The sequence below is a fragment of the Pelodiscus sinensis genome, chromosome 10, assembly GCF_049634645.1.
Source record: "Pelodiscus sinensis isolate JC-2024 chromosome 10, ASM4963464v1, whole genome shotgun sequence".
NCBI lineage: Eukaryota > Metazoa > Chordata > Testudines > Trionychidae > Pelodiscus > Pelodiscus sinensis.
Window position 1 is genome coordinate 43105740 of NC_134720.1, and position 15192 is coordinate 43120931.

The window sequence follows — 15192 nt, forward strand, 5'->3', positions numbered from 1 at the left end:
TTAAGAGCTGTAAGAGGAGATATTTGTAGGTGAGGTTGCATATTAAAAAAAACACGAGCTGGAAAGGGGCCATTTCAGGTGACGTGCTAAAGGGGAAAACTGCACAGACAGAGAGAAGGGTACTGTTAGACAAGTGAACTAGAACAGGAAAGAGATGAAAGTCCCAGGAGGTAGCCAGGAACAAATCCAAGGAGTGTTTTAAAGTCACATGCCTCAAGAACATAAGCTTCAGAGAATACACTGAACAGCCATTACAGTACCAAATGTTTGCTTGACTTCATCCCAAAAAGCTGTGCATGGTGTACTATGTCCCCAAAATAACAGAGAATACAGTCAGACTCTGGCCAGAGTCAGAGGCTTCAGCCTATTTCTTCTCTGTTTTGTTTAGTTAAAAAGCATTTCTCTGTGAAATAGATCAAGCAGACTCAAAATACAAACCACCTAGTCAACATGGAATTCAAGGTGGCACTGTATTTCTCAAATCCAAGCTTTGGATTCTGCAGTCATTATCCACACTGGACCAACCTCTGCAAAAATGGACCTGGATAAGGATCATCGAATTATGGATGCAAATGTGCGGTTGCATGGGTGGTGTCAAAGAGGACTTTTTGAATTCTTTGACCATGGGATGTTGTTCCAGGAAGAAGGATGCCAGCAAGAGATGGGAACTACATAACGGAGAAAGAAGAGCATCTTCACAGAAAAGCTTGCTAGCCTGGTGAGTGTGCTTAAACTGGGTTCACTGGGGGATGGTGATCTAATCCCTGAGGTAAGTGGGGAAGTGGGATACTGGAGGAAACACATGAAGAAGGGTGCAACAAAGAAGGCCTCCTAATTCATACTGATCAAGTAGTACAATCATCTAGTTATCTTAGGTGCCTGTCCTCAAATGCAAGAAGCTTACAAAACAAACAGGAAGAATTTGAAGTCCTGGTACAGCCAAGAACTATGATTTTATTGAAACAGACTTGGTGGGGATAACTTACATGACTAGAACATTTTCATGGGTAAGTAGGACAGTTCAGGGAGGGGGAAAAAGGTGGAAGAGCTGCACTGTATGTAAGAGAGAAGTATGATTGCTCAAAGCTCCAGTATGTAACTGCAGACAAAGTCAGCTCCCAGATTGCTGCACAGGGCAGCTCAGTATGAGGAGGAAGTGAGCAGACCTCAGTGGTGAAAAAACAGTTTAAGGACTATTTAGAAAAGCTGGATATGCACTAGTCTATGAGGCCATATCTAATGCCTCTAAGGGTGCTGAGGGTGTTGGCTGATGTGATTGCAGACCTATTGGCCATTATCTTTGAAAACTTGTGTCAATTGGGGGAGGTCCAGAATCTGGGGAACTACAGACCAGTCAGTCTCATCTTTGTCCCTGAAAAAATCATGGATCAGGTCCTCAAAGAATCCATTTTGAAACACTTGGAGAAGGTGATCAGGAATAGTGAACCTGGATTCACCAAGGGCAAGTCATGCCTGACCCACCTAATTGCCTCCCATGATGAGATTCCCCATATACACAGAGTTGGGTAAGAGATGGATGTGGTCTACCATGATTTTACTAAAGCTTTTGATATGGGCTCCCATAGGATTCTTGACAGCAAGTTAAAGAAGTATGAATTGGATGAACAGACTGTTAGGTGGATAGAGAGCTGGCTAGATCATCATGCTCAACTGATAGTGATTGATGTCTAGTTGGCAGCTGGTATCAAGTGGAGTGCCCCAGTTTTGTTCAACATCTTCATTAATGATCTGCATGATGGGATGGATTGTGCCATCAACAAGTTTGTGGATAACTTGTTGATGGCACAAGCTAGGGGAAGAGGTAGGTATGTTGCAGAGGAGGTATAGGATCCAGAGTGACCTAGACAAATCAAACTGGATCAAAAGAAATCTGATAAGGTTCAACAAGGAGAAGTGCAGAGTCCTGCCCTTAGGATGAAATAATTCCTTGCACTGCTATAGCCTGGGGGACTAACTGGCTAAGCAGAAAAGGACCTGGGGATTACAGTAGATGCATCTGGATACCCTTGATGCCCAGAAGACTAACTGCATATTGGACTGCACTTGTAGGGCCAGCAGATCAAGGGGAATGATTATTTCCCTCCCTTTTGCACTAGTGAGGCTACATCTGGAGTTTTGCATCTAGTTTTGGTCCCCCGGCTATAGAAAGGATGTGGTCAAATTGGAAAGGGTCCAACAGAGAGCAACAAAAATGATTAAGGGGCTGTAGCACAGGATTTATGGAGGTGAGGCCAAGGGAACTGGACTTATTTAGTCAGCAGAAGAGAAGAGTGAGGTGGGAATTTGATAGCAGCCTGCAACTTTCTGAAAAAGGGGTGCAAAGAGGTTCTTAATGGTGGTATATGACAGAAAAAGGAGCTATGGTCATCAGTTGTAGGGGGAAGGTCTAGATTAGATATTAAGAAAAACCTAAGAGGGTGGTGAAGCACTGGAATGTGTTACCTAGTGACATGGTGAAATCTTCATCCTTAGAGGTTTTTAAGGCCTGGCTTAACAAAGCCCTGGCTGGGATTATTTAGTTGGGTTGATCTTACTTTGAACAGGGGGTTGGACTGGATGATCTTTTGAGGTGTCTTCCAATCCTAATCTTCTATGTTTTTTTTCCAGAGTTTGCATGCCTGGAGGTTATGACAGACATCCCTGAGAGCACATATAGGCAAACTTCCTGATTTTCTAAATACATCTCTCAACAATTTCAACAGCATTGCAAGTACTCAGTCAAGTTGCCCTTTCTGTAGCTCCCCTAATGACTTGGTAATTATAGCAATAGGCAGAAGTGGGTTTTTTGCCCTTTACTGGTCTGCCAAGATCTTTCTGTAAATTAAGGGATGATAGGCAAAAAGAGGGGCATGCAGAACTGGCTTGGAAAGATTATATAATGTAGAATTGAACTCCTTTGCAACTTAAGAAGGGAAAGGAGTTAATTTAGAAGATCAAGGCACAGTTTTCATTTTAATCCGAGAAATCACAAGATGATGATCAAAAGGACAATCCTAGATGCAGACCCTATATCTGGTGAGCCAAATAACATCTCTCTCCTGGCAAAGTCCATGGGAACTCTCATCTACTTTGTAAGAAAAGGTTCTTGTCTGCCTAAACATTTTTAATCTGAAGTATGTTTATGCTCAGCTATCCCTTATCTTATCATTCGCTCTGTTTTCTCTAACAACATGCCTATGTTTAAACAATTTAAACGTACACAGAGTGTGTTAGGGCCTATCCATGCAGCAAGTGCAACTTTGTTTTTGTAACCAGTTCACTACTCTCCATTCTGCCCTAGTTAAAACATGCTTGAACTGTTTTTACAACCCCCGCCCCCTTATATTCTGTTCTTAATAAATGACATTTTGTTCTCCTGTTCTTCACCTATAAAAAGGAACTACCAGTGTCACACTGGCTTGTTCTACACTAATGCGGAAAGCTGACTTAAGATACACACCTCCAACTATGTTAATTACATAGCTGGAGTCGAAGTATCTTAAATCATGTTTTGACACCGTCCACACAGCAGAAGGTTGTTCGGAGCAAACACTCCCATCAACTTCCCTTATGCCTTGTGAGGAGTGATGTAAGCATCCTCTCAGATCAAATTAGCAAGTCTTCACTAGACCCACTAATTCAAACCCCAGAAGATTGACTGTGGCAACGTCTATTTTCTCTGTAGTGTAGACAAGCCCACTGAAAGACTGTCTTATTATAGCAGATTATATAGTAACCCTAAAGGATGAGAATACAATGCCACCACAAACCACGGTCTTTGAAACTCTTGCTAGTGGTTATCTGAGAGCTCACTGGTCATATGGTGACCATCTGATACATCCTTTTAGAAAAGCTGAACATATAGAAGTCACTTTTCCATGAGATCAATTGCTATTTTAGCCTCAGGGATGGTGTTGCTCATGAGCAACAAGAGACCCCCACATGACTGAGAATAGGAAGGGAGGGGTGTGTAGAGTAATCTGTCTGCTAACATGCAGACCACTCCATTAGAAAAAAAAACTTGAGAATCCTGAGTTGCCAGGCATTTCTTGCATTCAAGAATACTGACTCTGATTCAAAGGGCTACCCATGCTCTCTCTTTGAAGTCACAGTTGCTTTGCAAATATGAATGCATTCAGCACCTTTATGAAAGGGGTAGTATCACAATTATATATGTGGATAAACTGTGGTACACAGAGATCAGTCTTCATACCAGACCAAGAAAGAACTATACTTTTAGCTGCCTTCCAAGGTTGTGTGATGAACATTGTGCAATATTTTGCAACACAGTGACAACTGCATATACAGTAGGACTCATCTACAATGAATGGTCAGACCTGCTGCTCCCAATTGTTGGAAGAATAATCTGAAATCTCTATATGGAATGGAACTGCCCCATGTTACTGTAACAGACTAAAGTTGCTATGTCAGTGTCGTGCCACCACAAAGTACCGTCAGCCGAAGAGTTTGTTCTGATGTCATGTTTGCATTTTATTTTGCTTCTGAACTGGTTGTAATGCTTCTAGGGAACCCAGATTTGAGAGGCACTTTTCTACCACCTGCCCTTAGTAAGAAAAAGTCCTCACTCTGCCTGCTGTGGGTCAGCTCCCCAACTACACCAGCCATGGGCTACAAAAGCACTCCCCTCTAGGCCTGCATAAGCCCTCTCTCTACAGATTAGCAATGGGCAACCCTGAGCACCTCTCTACAGCAACCAGCCCTTGTTCCAATATTCAGAGGTTTTGGGCCCTTTTGCTACAGAAAGGATGTGGCCAAATTGGAAAGGGTCCAGCAGAGAGCAAAAAAAAAATTAAAAAGGTGTGGCATATGATTTATGAGGTGATGCCAAGGGAACTGGCCTTATTTAATCAGCAGAAGAGAAGAGTGAGGCATGAGCAGTGAGTTATATGGGCTCGTAGTGCCCATGCTCCAGCAATATCCAGAGCCAGGGGCCCTGCTCCAGCAATATTTGGAGCTGGGTCTCTCCGGCTCTGCTTGGAGCGGGCCCCGGCCCCTCCACACGTCCTCCCGCCCCAGCCCTAGAGCGTCTCCCCCCCCCACTCCAAGCCTGGACCGTCCCTGCTGTGTGCAACTTTCACTCAGCTCCCCGTTGCCGGCTGCTGCTGCCATGTACAGCGTGCAGGGAGATGCCGGGCATGACGTGACGGCCTGCGACTTTAAAACTGCTCCGCGGCACATTGCGCCACGAGGCTGAGTTGCAGGTTCAGAGTTCGGGGACTTGTGCTGCGGAGCGCAGACTCCGGCCCCACAAAGTGGAAGGCAGAAGGTAGGGGAAGGGAAGGGAGAAAACTAGGGGAAGGGCTGGGAGAGGAAGGGGCATGTACGGAGGGGGAGGGGGAAGGAAGGGGAAGGCACCAAAAGGACAGGGTAGAGGAGAGAAATGCCAGGGGGCCAAATTCAGACAATGAGGAAAAGGGCAGAAGGGGAGGTGTCAGTGGAAGGGAGACAGGGTGATGCGGAGAGGGGAGAGGGTAAGGGCACTGGAGGCTGGAGGGGGCGGTGCTAGGAGAAGGCAGGGGTGGGGCAAGTCATATGTGAGGGCACAGAGGAGCATGAGGGGAACAGGGGCAGAGGGCAAAGGGGGCAGGGCCAGTGAGGGAAGGGGGAGGCACCAGGAGGGTGCAGGGGTAAGGGAAGGTGCAGGTGCTAGGGGATTCTGGGGGTGAAGCAGAAGGGCAGACACCTGCAGGGGAGGGACCAGCACCAGAGGAGAGAGGCAGGGCAGGTTTGTAGAGGGAGGTGTTAGAGGGGATGAGGAGGGGTAGCTCACATGATTAGAGTGGGGCTACTGGAGGAGTGGGCACAAGGGGGAGAGAAGGGCTGGTGGAGGGAGGCATGTTGCAGGAGGGCTGAGGGCAGTGAGAAGGGCAGGAGTCAGGACAGCAGAGGAGGGTGAGGAGTTGGAGGGCAGCAGGCACCAGAGGAGCTAATGGAACATGGGGAGGAGACATGGCAGCAGAGAGAAAAGGTAAAGGTTTAAAAATATTTATTAATAACTTGGGTGCCACAGTGGCACATCCAAACAAGCCACATGAACTCAGTACTGGTGCACAACACAAAATTCATTCTGCTCACGGGAGGAAACTCTTAGACTATGTCTATACTGGCGGTTTCTTGCGCAAGAACATCTTGCACAAGAAGATATCCACACTGCAATGTGTGAGCTGTGCTTTTACACAAGAGCATCCATGGCAGTGTGGACGCTCTCTTGCCCAAGAAAGCTCCCATGGCCATTTTAGCCATAAGGGTTTCTTGTGCAAGAAATCCCTGCCGAGCATCTACACTGTCCCCTTGCATCAGAGAGCTTACGCCTGTTAGAAAAGAGCGTAGCTCTTGCGCAAGACGCCCTCTCTTACCACACCGTACTATAAATTTCCTTGCACAAGAGCAAGCGGGCAGTGTGGATGCTCTGTGGGTTCTTGCGCAAGAACGGCTGTACTTGCGCAAGAAGCCATGAGTGTAGACAGCCTTAGAGGGAACACTTCCCCCAGCCTCTCTGCCCCCAAGTTAATGTCACACACATTGGGTTAATGCAACTGCAGGATGGTTGCATGAGGGGGGTTTGGTGGGGGCCACAATAACTCCTGTTGGTAGGAGGATGGTGGGAAAAGCCCTTCTAGATGGGTGACATAACACCTTTTACTTCTGGTCATGTGTCCATCTTGCCCCAAGCGTGTTACCTCCAGAGGCATAGCTAACAAGGGAGGGGGCGCGCAAGTGGTTAACAGGGGTCAGGGGGTGCAGTTAATGGGGCACCACCAAAAATTATACAAACCTGCCGCCCATGGTCTGTAAGGTGACCCCAGCCTCCCATTTGCACCTCAGACCACAGCTCCGGTTAACACATGGCACTTAGATAAGTTTGTACTGAAAACAAGGAAGATTTAGAAAGTACTGGGATTTGAATAATAGCAAACTGAAGTATTGGAAACAAATGGTTACATATCAAATAAAATCATATCACACATGATAGAGCTTAGACTCAATTAACCCCACACATAATTTTCACCAGTGCTTTCCAGCCAAAAAGGCTGTGATTTCTTTCTAATGACACAAAGTACAGGCAGCCTGTCTCCTAGATAAACATGCTGTGATTTTCCTTGCATCACCTCCTTTACCAGTCTAATCCCTCATATTTCTCTCTCGTAGATTTCACAATTTTATGCCTCCTGGCATCCACCGTAACACATACCACACAATACACACACAACCAGAGAGAGAAGCTTCTGTTACCTGCTGCCTAGAAGGAACTGTCTGTGGCTTGTCACTTCCTGGTGAGCTGCCTTAATATCATTGTCAGTACATACAATGGGGTGCCCTGGGGCACTTTCAAAACTAACAGATTTCTTTGGGCATAAGCTTTCATGGGTCAAAAGCACTTCATCAGATGCACAGAGTCCACAAAAGCTTATACCCAAACAAATCGGTTAGTCCTTAAGGTACCACAGGACTCCTCATTGTTTCTACAGATACAGACTAATACGGCTACCCCTGAGAATTTTCTGTACAGATACATATATGCACTGATATTAAATATTACCCTTTCATATGTTTCTCAAGGATTGTGATGACAAGCAGGCTGCTAGCTCTCAGACATCATTAATGCCACCCTTTGTTGAATTTATATGTATTTACCTGTAAAACTCTGTGCTTCTCTGCCAGTTGGCACTTACATGTACCTGCATCACAGTCTGTCAACTTAGTTGACACCTGTCAACTTAGTCTGAACTAGCTTTCTCCACAGCTTGAGAAGCATTTTCAGTTCGGACAGTTGAGTGAATGTTGGGCACAAGGCAATCCAGGAAATTTCTGGACACGATTGAATGAATGCTGTGACTCTCCTAATTCACTTCCATACTCAACAATTACTCCAAACTCAACATGAGCCAGTCATTGATTTCCAAAGTTTAATCTCAGGAAACTAACATGTTAAAAGTTCCAGTTAGGAATGGAAATTAATAAAAAAAATAAACTTTCATAAGGTTTGATTGATCCCTTTTGTAACTTCACTGACTTCAGATTACACCAGAAGAATAATCTGACCCTATAAATATAATCACACTTCAGGCTGACTCCAGACAATGTACTTCATTGTGGAAGCAATTTGTTATACTATGAAAAACCTTCAATCTCGATATGTTCCCATCTTAATAGAGTAGCAATATGAAAGGCAAAAATCTCCTGACACCAGAGTTTTTAGCTGGCCAACTCTGTAATGTAATAAAAATGAAGGTCAGAAAAAAAAGCCGTCACCTAAAATGTGCATTTCACACAGTTATTTTCCTAGCCAGGAGGAAATTCACTAATCTACTTTACTAAACTGAGGAAAATAACAGGAGAGAATGGGAAAAGGCCACATAAAAATTAGGCTATCAGGCCAGGGAAATCAATTGGCTTTGATTATATTGACATTCTCAATCCAATTTTTAACAGCCTTCCCCCAGTTACATTTTTCGTTTGAATTGCATTAAGTGGAAATTAGCTTTATAAATATAAATTGGTTTAAGTATAATGCAATATGTATGCTGAAGTATCAGAATCCCTTCTTCCCCCATTTGGGATTCTATTTAGAAGAGAAATGTGGAGAAAGCTATTCCTTCGAGTTCTCAGAAAAAGAGTAGCTCTACAATTTAGGTAAATTAATTTCTATCCCATCATTCCTCACTTTACTTGATTGCAGTGAGGAAGTCAGTCATGCAATAAGGGACTCTATACATTGCTTGGTGTTACTCTTCAAATGCTAATACGGTAAGGGCAAATTCTACCTTCCATTACTCATGTTAAGCTTCCCGTTGAAATTCCAACCCATTCAACCATAGGTTGCATGGATTTGAAGCTTAAAGCCAGTTAGACCTAATCATCTATTCCAGTTTCTCAGCCACATGGATAAAATGGAGGAGTGAGAAAACAGGTATTTTTATCCGCTGTATTATTTATTTGAAATGCACTAGCCAATTACTTCATGGATTTTTATTAAGATCAAGTGCAATAGCCACTAGAGAAGGGGTAGACAAAAGGGTTTCTGGCTGGCCAAGTGGGTGGATCTGACCAACAGAGGCCCTGCTGCTCACATGCCCCCAGGCCTTAATTGGCCCGGGGGCAGGGAGCGTGCAAAGCCTCCTCCCACCCTGCCAGGAGCATGTGGCACTTTGAAGCACCACATGTTGCTTGCAGGGCAGGGGGGGGGGGGAGGAGCGGAGGCGGCTTCCCGTGCTCCCCCACCCCCAAGCCAATCAGGGCCTGGAGAGCTGTGCGAAGATTCCTTTGCCCTGCCCCGGCTCTGTGAGGAGCCTGCGGCACTACAAAGTGCCACGTGCTCCTCTCAGGATGGGAGGAAGCTTCCCATGCTGCCCGCCCCCAGGTCCTGATTGGCTTGGGGGAGCATGCCAAACCTCTTCCAAGTCATGGGTGCCTAGGAGGAAAGGGGATCCCCCACCCCCAGACCAATCATGATCTGGGGTTGTGATAGCCCTGCCCTTTCCCGTTTAGGCCCCGTCCCTTCCAGGGCACCCCAGGATACTTTTAGAAGTGGCTCCCAGGCAAAAATTATTGCCCACCCCTGCATTACAGGCTGCAGTCAAATCACAGAGCAAGTAATTCTCCATGTCCAGAAGAGCAGCTCTAAAGAGTCCATTAAATTCCAGTCTACATTGTGGATACCTGTAGAATGCTTCATCCCATCCTTCAGAGTCTGGGACAAAACAATATTCATTGAAAAGAGAAAGCAACTTGCTTAAAACGACGATATTATCAGAAGCTTGAAAACAACAAGTTTGCTGATACCATCCATAGTCTCTCAAGAGTTTGAGCCAAATTCATTGCTAGTGTAACTCACTGAATTTCAGTGATGTCTCACCAAGGAAAAATTTAGCCCTCTGTGGTCTATTCTCTATTAGAATTAATCACTATTAAAGACCGGCAAACCCATCCTGAAATTTCCCCCAAACTTCAGCTGAATCACACCTTTTTGGTCTTCAAACCAATGGATTCTTTTCCCCCTTCCCATTTACTCGTGTAAACTCCAAAGAGAAAGAAGAGCTAAGAACAAATCGATATGAACAACCCATGAGCAAATTTAGGCTGGATATTTAGAAAAGGTTTCTAACCATCAGAGGAGTGAGGTGCTGGAACAGCTTTTCAAACAGGAGTAGTAGGTTGAACAGCATAACTAGTTTTAAGATGGAGATAGTTTTGTGTACATGATTTATAAGACAGAGTGTCCTACTATAGCAGCGTGAGGGAGCTCACTCACCACCAAGCACCACCAGTCATCTGTTGTGGAAATTAGCTCCTTCTGGCCAGCTGGGTGCCTTTCATTCTGGAAGTGTCTCCCCTCTTCCCTCCAGGCCACGGCGCCCTCTTCAAGACACTGCCCTCCAGCAGTGCCCACATCAGTCTCTGACCCCCCTCCGGGGATTGTTTCTTCAGCAGGCCAGGCTTCAGGCCCTGCAGTCTGGGGAGTGCCCCTAACCTAGCCTCCCCAGCACTGCTCTAGCTCCAGGGAGACACCTTCTCCCCCAACCACCAGGCTTTCACTGCTCTCTACTCAGAGCAGCAGCCCATCCTCTTATATAGCTCCCAGCTGGGCCCTAATCAGCTAACATGGCCTCAGCTGGGGGCTAAACTGGGGGGGGGGCCTGCTCTGGGCTGGGTTTTGCCCTTAAACGGCCAGTGCAGGGCAAGCGCTCTGTCACAAGCAGGAAACTGGACTTGCTGCCCCAGAAACTGTTTTCCATGCCTATATCTCTTCTGGGCCATGGCAATGGGGCTGACCTGATAGAGGAGCAACATACATTTTATCTTTGAATATTTTGGGAAGACCATCAGGGCTGAAAAAGTGTAACCTGGTTTTCCTGATCAGCTAAGCCTGTCAGCTCTGTTGCCTCTCTCAAAATATTACTTTTCTTTCCAGTAGTTCATTTAGTCAGTCAAGACTGTTGGTGTATGAAAGAGATTAAGAGAATTTGCCCATAATGTTGATTAGGTCACTTATCATTGTTCAGCTGGATTCACAATATAAATTCTGATTTTCATACTCTCATCTCAGTATTCTTTTTTTCTTTGTCTTTCTTTTTCTCTTCAGCATCTAAAGAAGTGAGTGGTTGATCATGAAAGCTTATCGTCTAATACCCTAATCAATTTGTTATTCTTTAAAGTGCCGCTGGATTCCTTGTTTTTCCTGAAACAGACTAACATGACTACCTCTCTGAAATAAGACTTCTGTAGAATTCCTAAACTCCTTTTGATCCAGTGACTCAATTTGATTTTTTCTTATTCTAATAGAAGCAGAAGTGCTAACTATCTGCCCTTATATCACTGTTGCCTCAGCTGCAAACTACAATGCTGAATTACTGGTTTTCTTATTTTCATTGGTGCTGAAGTATTCTTATAATTTCCTTTAGATAGTCTACATGTTCTTACCTTTGCAGGGGAAAATTAATGCCTTCTCACTTGGTATCAGGATAGTATCTATCACTAACGAGTCAGGGTAATGAGACAAATGCATGATTAGAAATGGTGAAATTTTCAATTTCCCATTCCCAACCATTTTCACCTAGATTTTACTGAGGTAATTATATCTTGTACTGAAATACATATTGTGCCCAGTCACAATAAAACATGAATCTTTTATCTCTAATTGGCAGCTTCCTCCAAACATCAAAAATTCTTAATTCTGTTAACTTCATTTTAATAGCTTTTCCCTCAACTGATTTCAGTAAGACATGCCTGGTGATAATGTGATGCTAAAGTCCTCAGCAATACGTGTGGTGCTCTAAGAAAATTGTACACAGATAGGTAGCAAGTCAGCCCCATGATTTAAAACTAGGAAAGGCAAATCCCTGAAATTAATATATATGCCCCTCATCTCAGTACAAGAAGAAATTAATTTCTTTTAATTTACCAGAATAGCCATTTAACAAATGAGGTAGAAAACAGCATCCCTATTCCCATGCGCTATTTAAGCAAATCTACTTTATTCACTATTGCTTGGATATATTTTCCAATCAGTTTAAATCATCTTGGGGAATGATAGATTGTTACATTTGCTAATCCTCAAGCAATCTAATTAAAAATAGTGGGTGAATCAATGGGTATGAAAGAGCAGGAACTCCTATGGACTAATTGTTATGCTGTTCTATAATTGGCACCTAATTTTTACTCTGACGGGAAATACATTAGAAAGATAATGGAAAAGAAGGGGTAAGAAAGATAAGTCTTCCTCAAGAAGGCAAGGCGGAGACATTGGGAGGACTGAGGTGAAGTGCAGAAAAGAGTAACTGTCTAAGAAGCAGTGGTAGCTAGATTTGTTGAAGGCATAAGGATGATAAGTCCTGGCATTACAGACAATATAGAATTGGTGTCAATTTTTTGAAGGCTATTAAGGAAAAGTTTGATGGACCTGGTATACTCATGAAGATATATTACAGAGACATTTAAGTTGATAGCTTAACTGACCAAACTCAAACACCTTTGAAGTTCTTTGTGACTATAAACTAATTTAAAATCCAGAGAAGAGCAACTGTGTATTATTTTCCAGCACCCAAAAAGCGTTCAGCTAATTCGTTAATAGTTTGAAAGTCACATCTGATTCATAGATGGAACACCAGGCAATCTTGATTTCCCCTTTGAAAAGTCTTTTATTCAACATGGTTTTGAAGAGTTGAGAGTCCATGACTTTGATAAAAAATAATGGGAAAGCTACTCAGTTATTGTACCTATTTTACACAGGTAAGACATCTTGCCCAAGATCCTATACATTTTTTGCAGCATACACAAGAGTTGTTGGTTGTGTTGTAACCCAGGTTGTCTACTAACACAACTGTAAATGTCAGTATGGATGCATTACAAATGTTGGTGCCTCATCATAGTTTAGCCCATAACTTTACTCCAGGCCAACCCATAGTTCTCTCAGTTTCTTCTGATGCACCTAGTGGGAAGGCCCATTTACAAAGCTGCTCTGAAGCACCCACGTACAAACCATTCATCGTGACTGGCAGTAAGATAATTGAACATTGAAAAATGGATATAAAATTTAATATCTGTGACATAAGAATATTTTTTCTTTCAGGAAATTTTGGGGTCTTTATATTTCCATCTTGAAGGATTAAGTACCTGATACTTTCTGTTTTTCACCAACTTTCCTATAAGCTAAAATACTGGTTATGTTCAAAATTTCATGCTATATGATGTAAATTAGTCATCTGCAGGTGTCAAAAAGGAACCTCCTTACTCCTATATTGCATTTCACAATGAATATGGGATATGCATCACTGTTATTTTTTTAATTCTCTCTAGAACATTATTACTGCACTGACAAGTTGCAGCAGATGTCCAGAGCCTGCAAATCAGATTTCCACTGGAAGAGAAATCAGTGGTTCCGAGTTTGGTGACTATAAGTGATCACAGCCATCATAGAGGCAATCTTCTCTTTCAGAACTCTCAGACAAACACTAATGCCCTGGTTCTAGAGAGCAACCCTGGCCCTAGAATAGATTCTAGATAGGGAGATTAAGGTGGTGGACAAACTCCAAAACAAAAACCACAGCTCCCCCCAAAAATTGCAAGAGAAAACCAATACAGTATTTCTTCAGAGGCTAAAATCTTGCTTGTGCTTGAAGAAAAAGGAAATTGAAAGAACACACTCCAGTGGCTCCTGCCATAACAATATCAAGTAATGCTCACTACCAGAAGCAGGATACCGGACTGCTTCCCATGTGGCAAGTCCATCGTTCTTCCTGCTGTTATGAATAACGTTGCCAGCAACACCGAGTTAGCATCGGAGGTCACTATTTTAAAATCTTCTTCCAGAAGTGCTGTGGGACAGACTTTTTTCTTCATAGTGCATGCTGGAAAATCTAGCAATCTGCTTTCATATTAAAATAAATGTGTGTCCTAACCTTCAAGGCGCTGATCTAGAGTTTTGAATTATAGATCAAGCAGAAAAATGTAATACATAAATGTTAAAATCATTAAAGTAGCTTTTTACTGCAAATAAAGAGTGAGTGACTCATCCCAGGTCAGCTATCAAATGCATCAGTTTCAGTTTTAGCTCCATGAGTTGCATAAATCTTTCCTGTCTATCCTCCTGTCATCTTCTTGTCAAAAGAAATCTCACATCGCTTCCTCCCTACCAATTATTTCTCCCCTTCCCCTTCCTCTACCACCCTCCGCCCCCAACCCAGTTGATGAAAACATTCCATTTTAAAATTTTAATCACAGGGTTTTTCTCCCCTAGGTTTCAAGAAGGGTTAGGCTGAAAAGTGCACACACTAAGGTTCTATTTTTTTAAAAAATTCAGCCTTACTGCAGTAGGTATAAAATAAAATTAAATTAAATTAAAATAAAATAAAAAAACCTGAGCACTCGTTACAATTCCTGTTCTGAATCTGTAATCTTTAAGTTGCAAAGTTAGATAGGCATTTTGCCTCATTAAAGTTTACATGATGTAATCAGAGAAGCATATAGATAGATTCAAATAGCACATGGCCACCTTTCAACCTGACTACTTCCTTTGAGGATCCTTTCCCCAGCTTTGCTAAGAATGCTTCAACTCTGAGTCCATAACAAATGTAGCTTAATGTAACTAATTTCATTGCGACTGCTCATGGAGGCTCCAATTCTGAGAGGTGCTGAACACGCTCTGTTTCTCTAGAATTTAGTAGGAGTTGAAGGTGTCCAGTCCTTTGGAAAAATACCATGTGATTGTGCCATTCAATGAACACACGGGATGAATTAAGGTTGTACAGAAAACCTTGATGCTCATATAGCCTAACTTTTGAGGGTTTGACATTGCAACCTTCAAAGTGTTCTTTCAATATAGCTTGTAGAGCTTATTTCCTAGATTTTAAAAAATGGAACAACAGATATCACGGGGCAGTAAATTGATAATTACATCATTCATCAACAGGGATGGAAATTCACCCTACAGATCTCTGCTACTTCAGCTAACCGATTAATAGCACTAGTAGGTGGTCATCCTCTATGTGGACCAGCACTAGAGAGGGACCAGACACATACTTTGCCAGTTTCATTTATATTTGCTGTCATTTGCTGACAGCAGAGGAAAGGAGACACCCAGGAAGCTTGGGTTCCATTCCATGTTTGGAAGGGAGTGCTCTCCAGTGGGAACAGATTCTTCTGCCAATGTCCTCTCTCCTCCAGCCTGTCCTG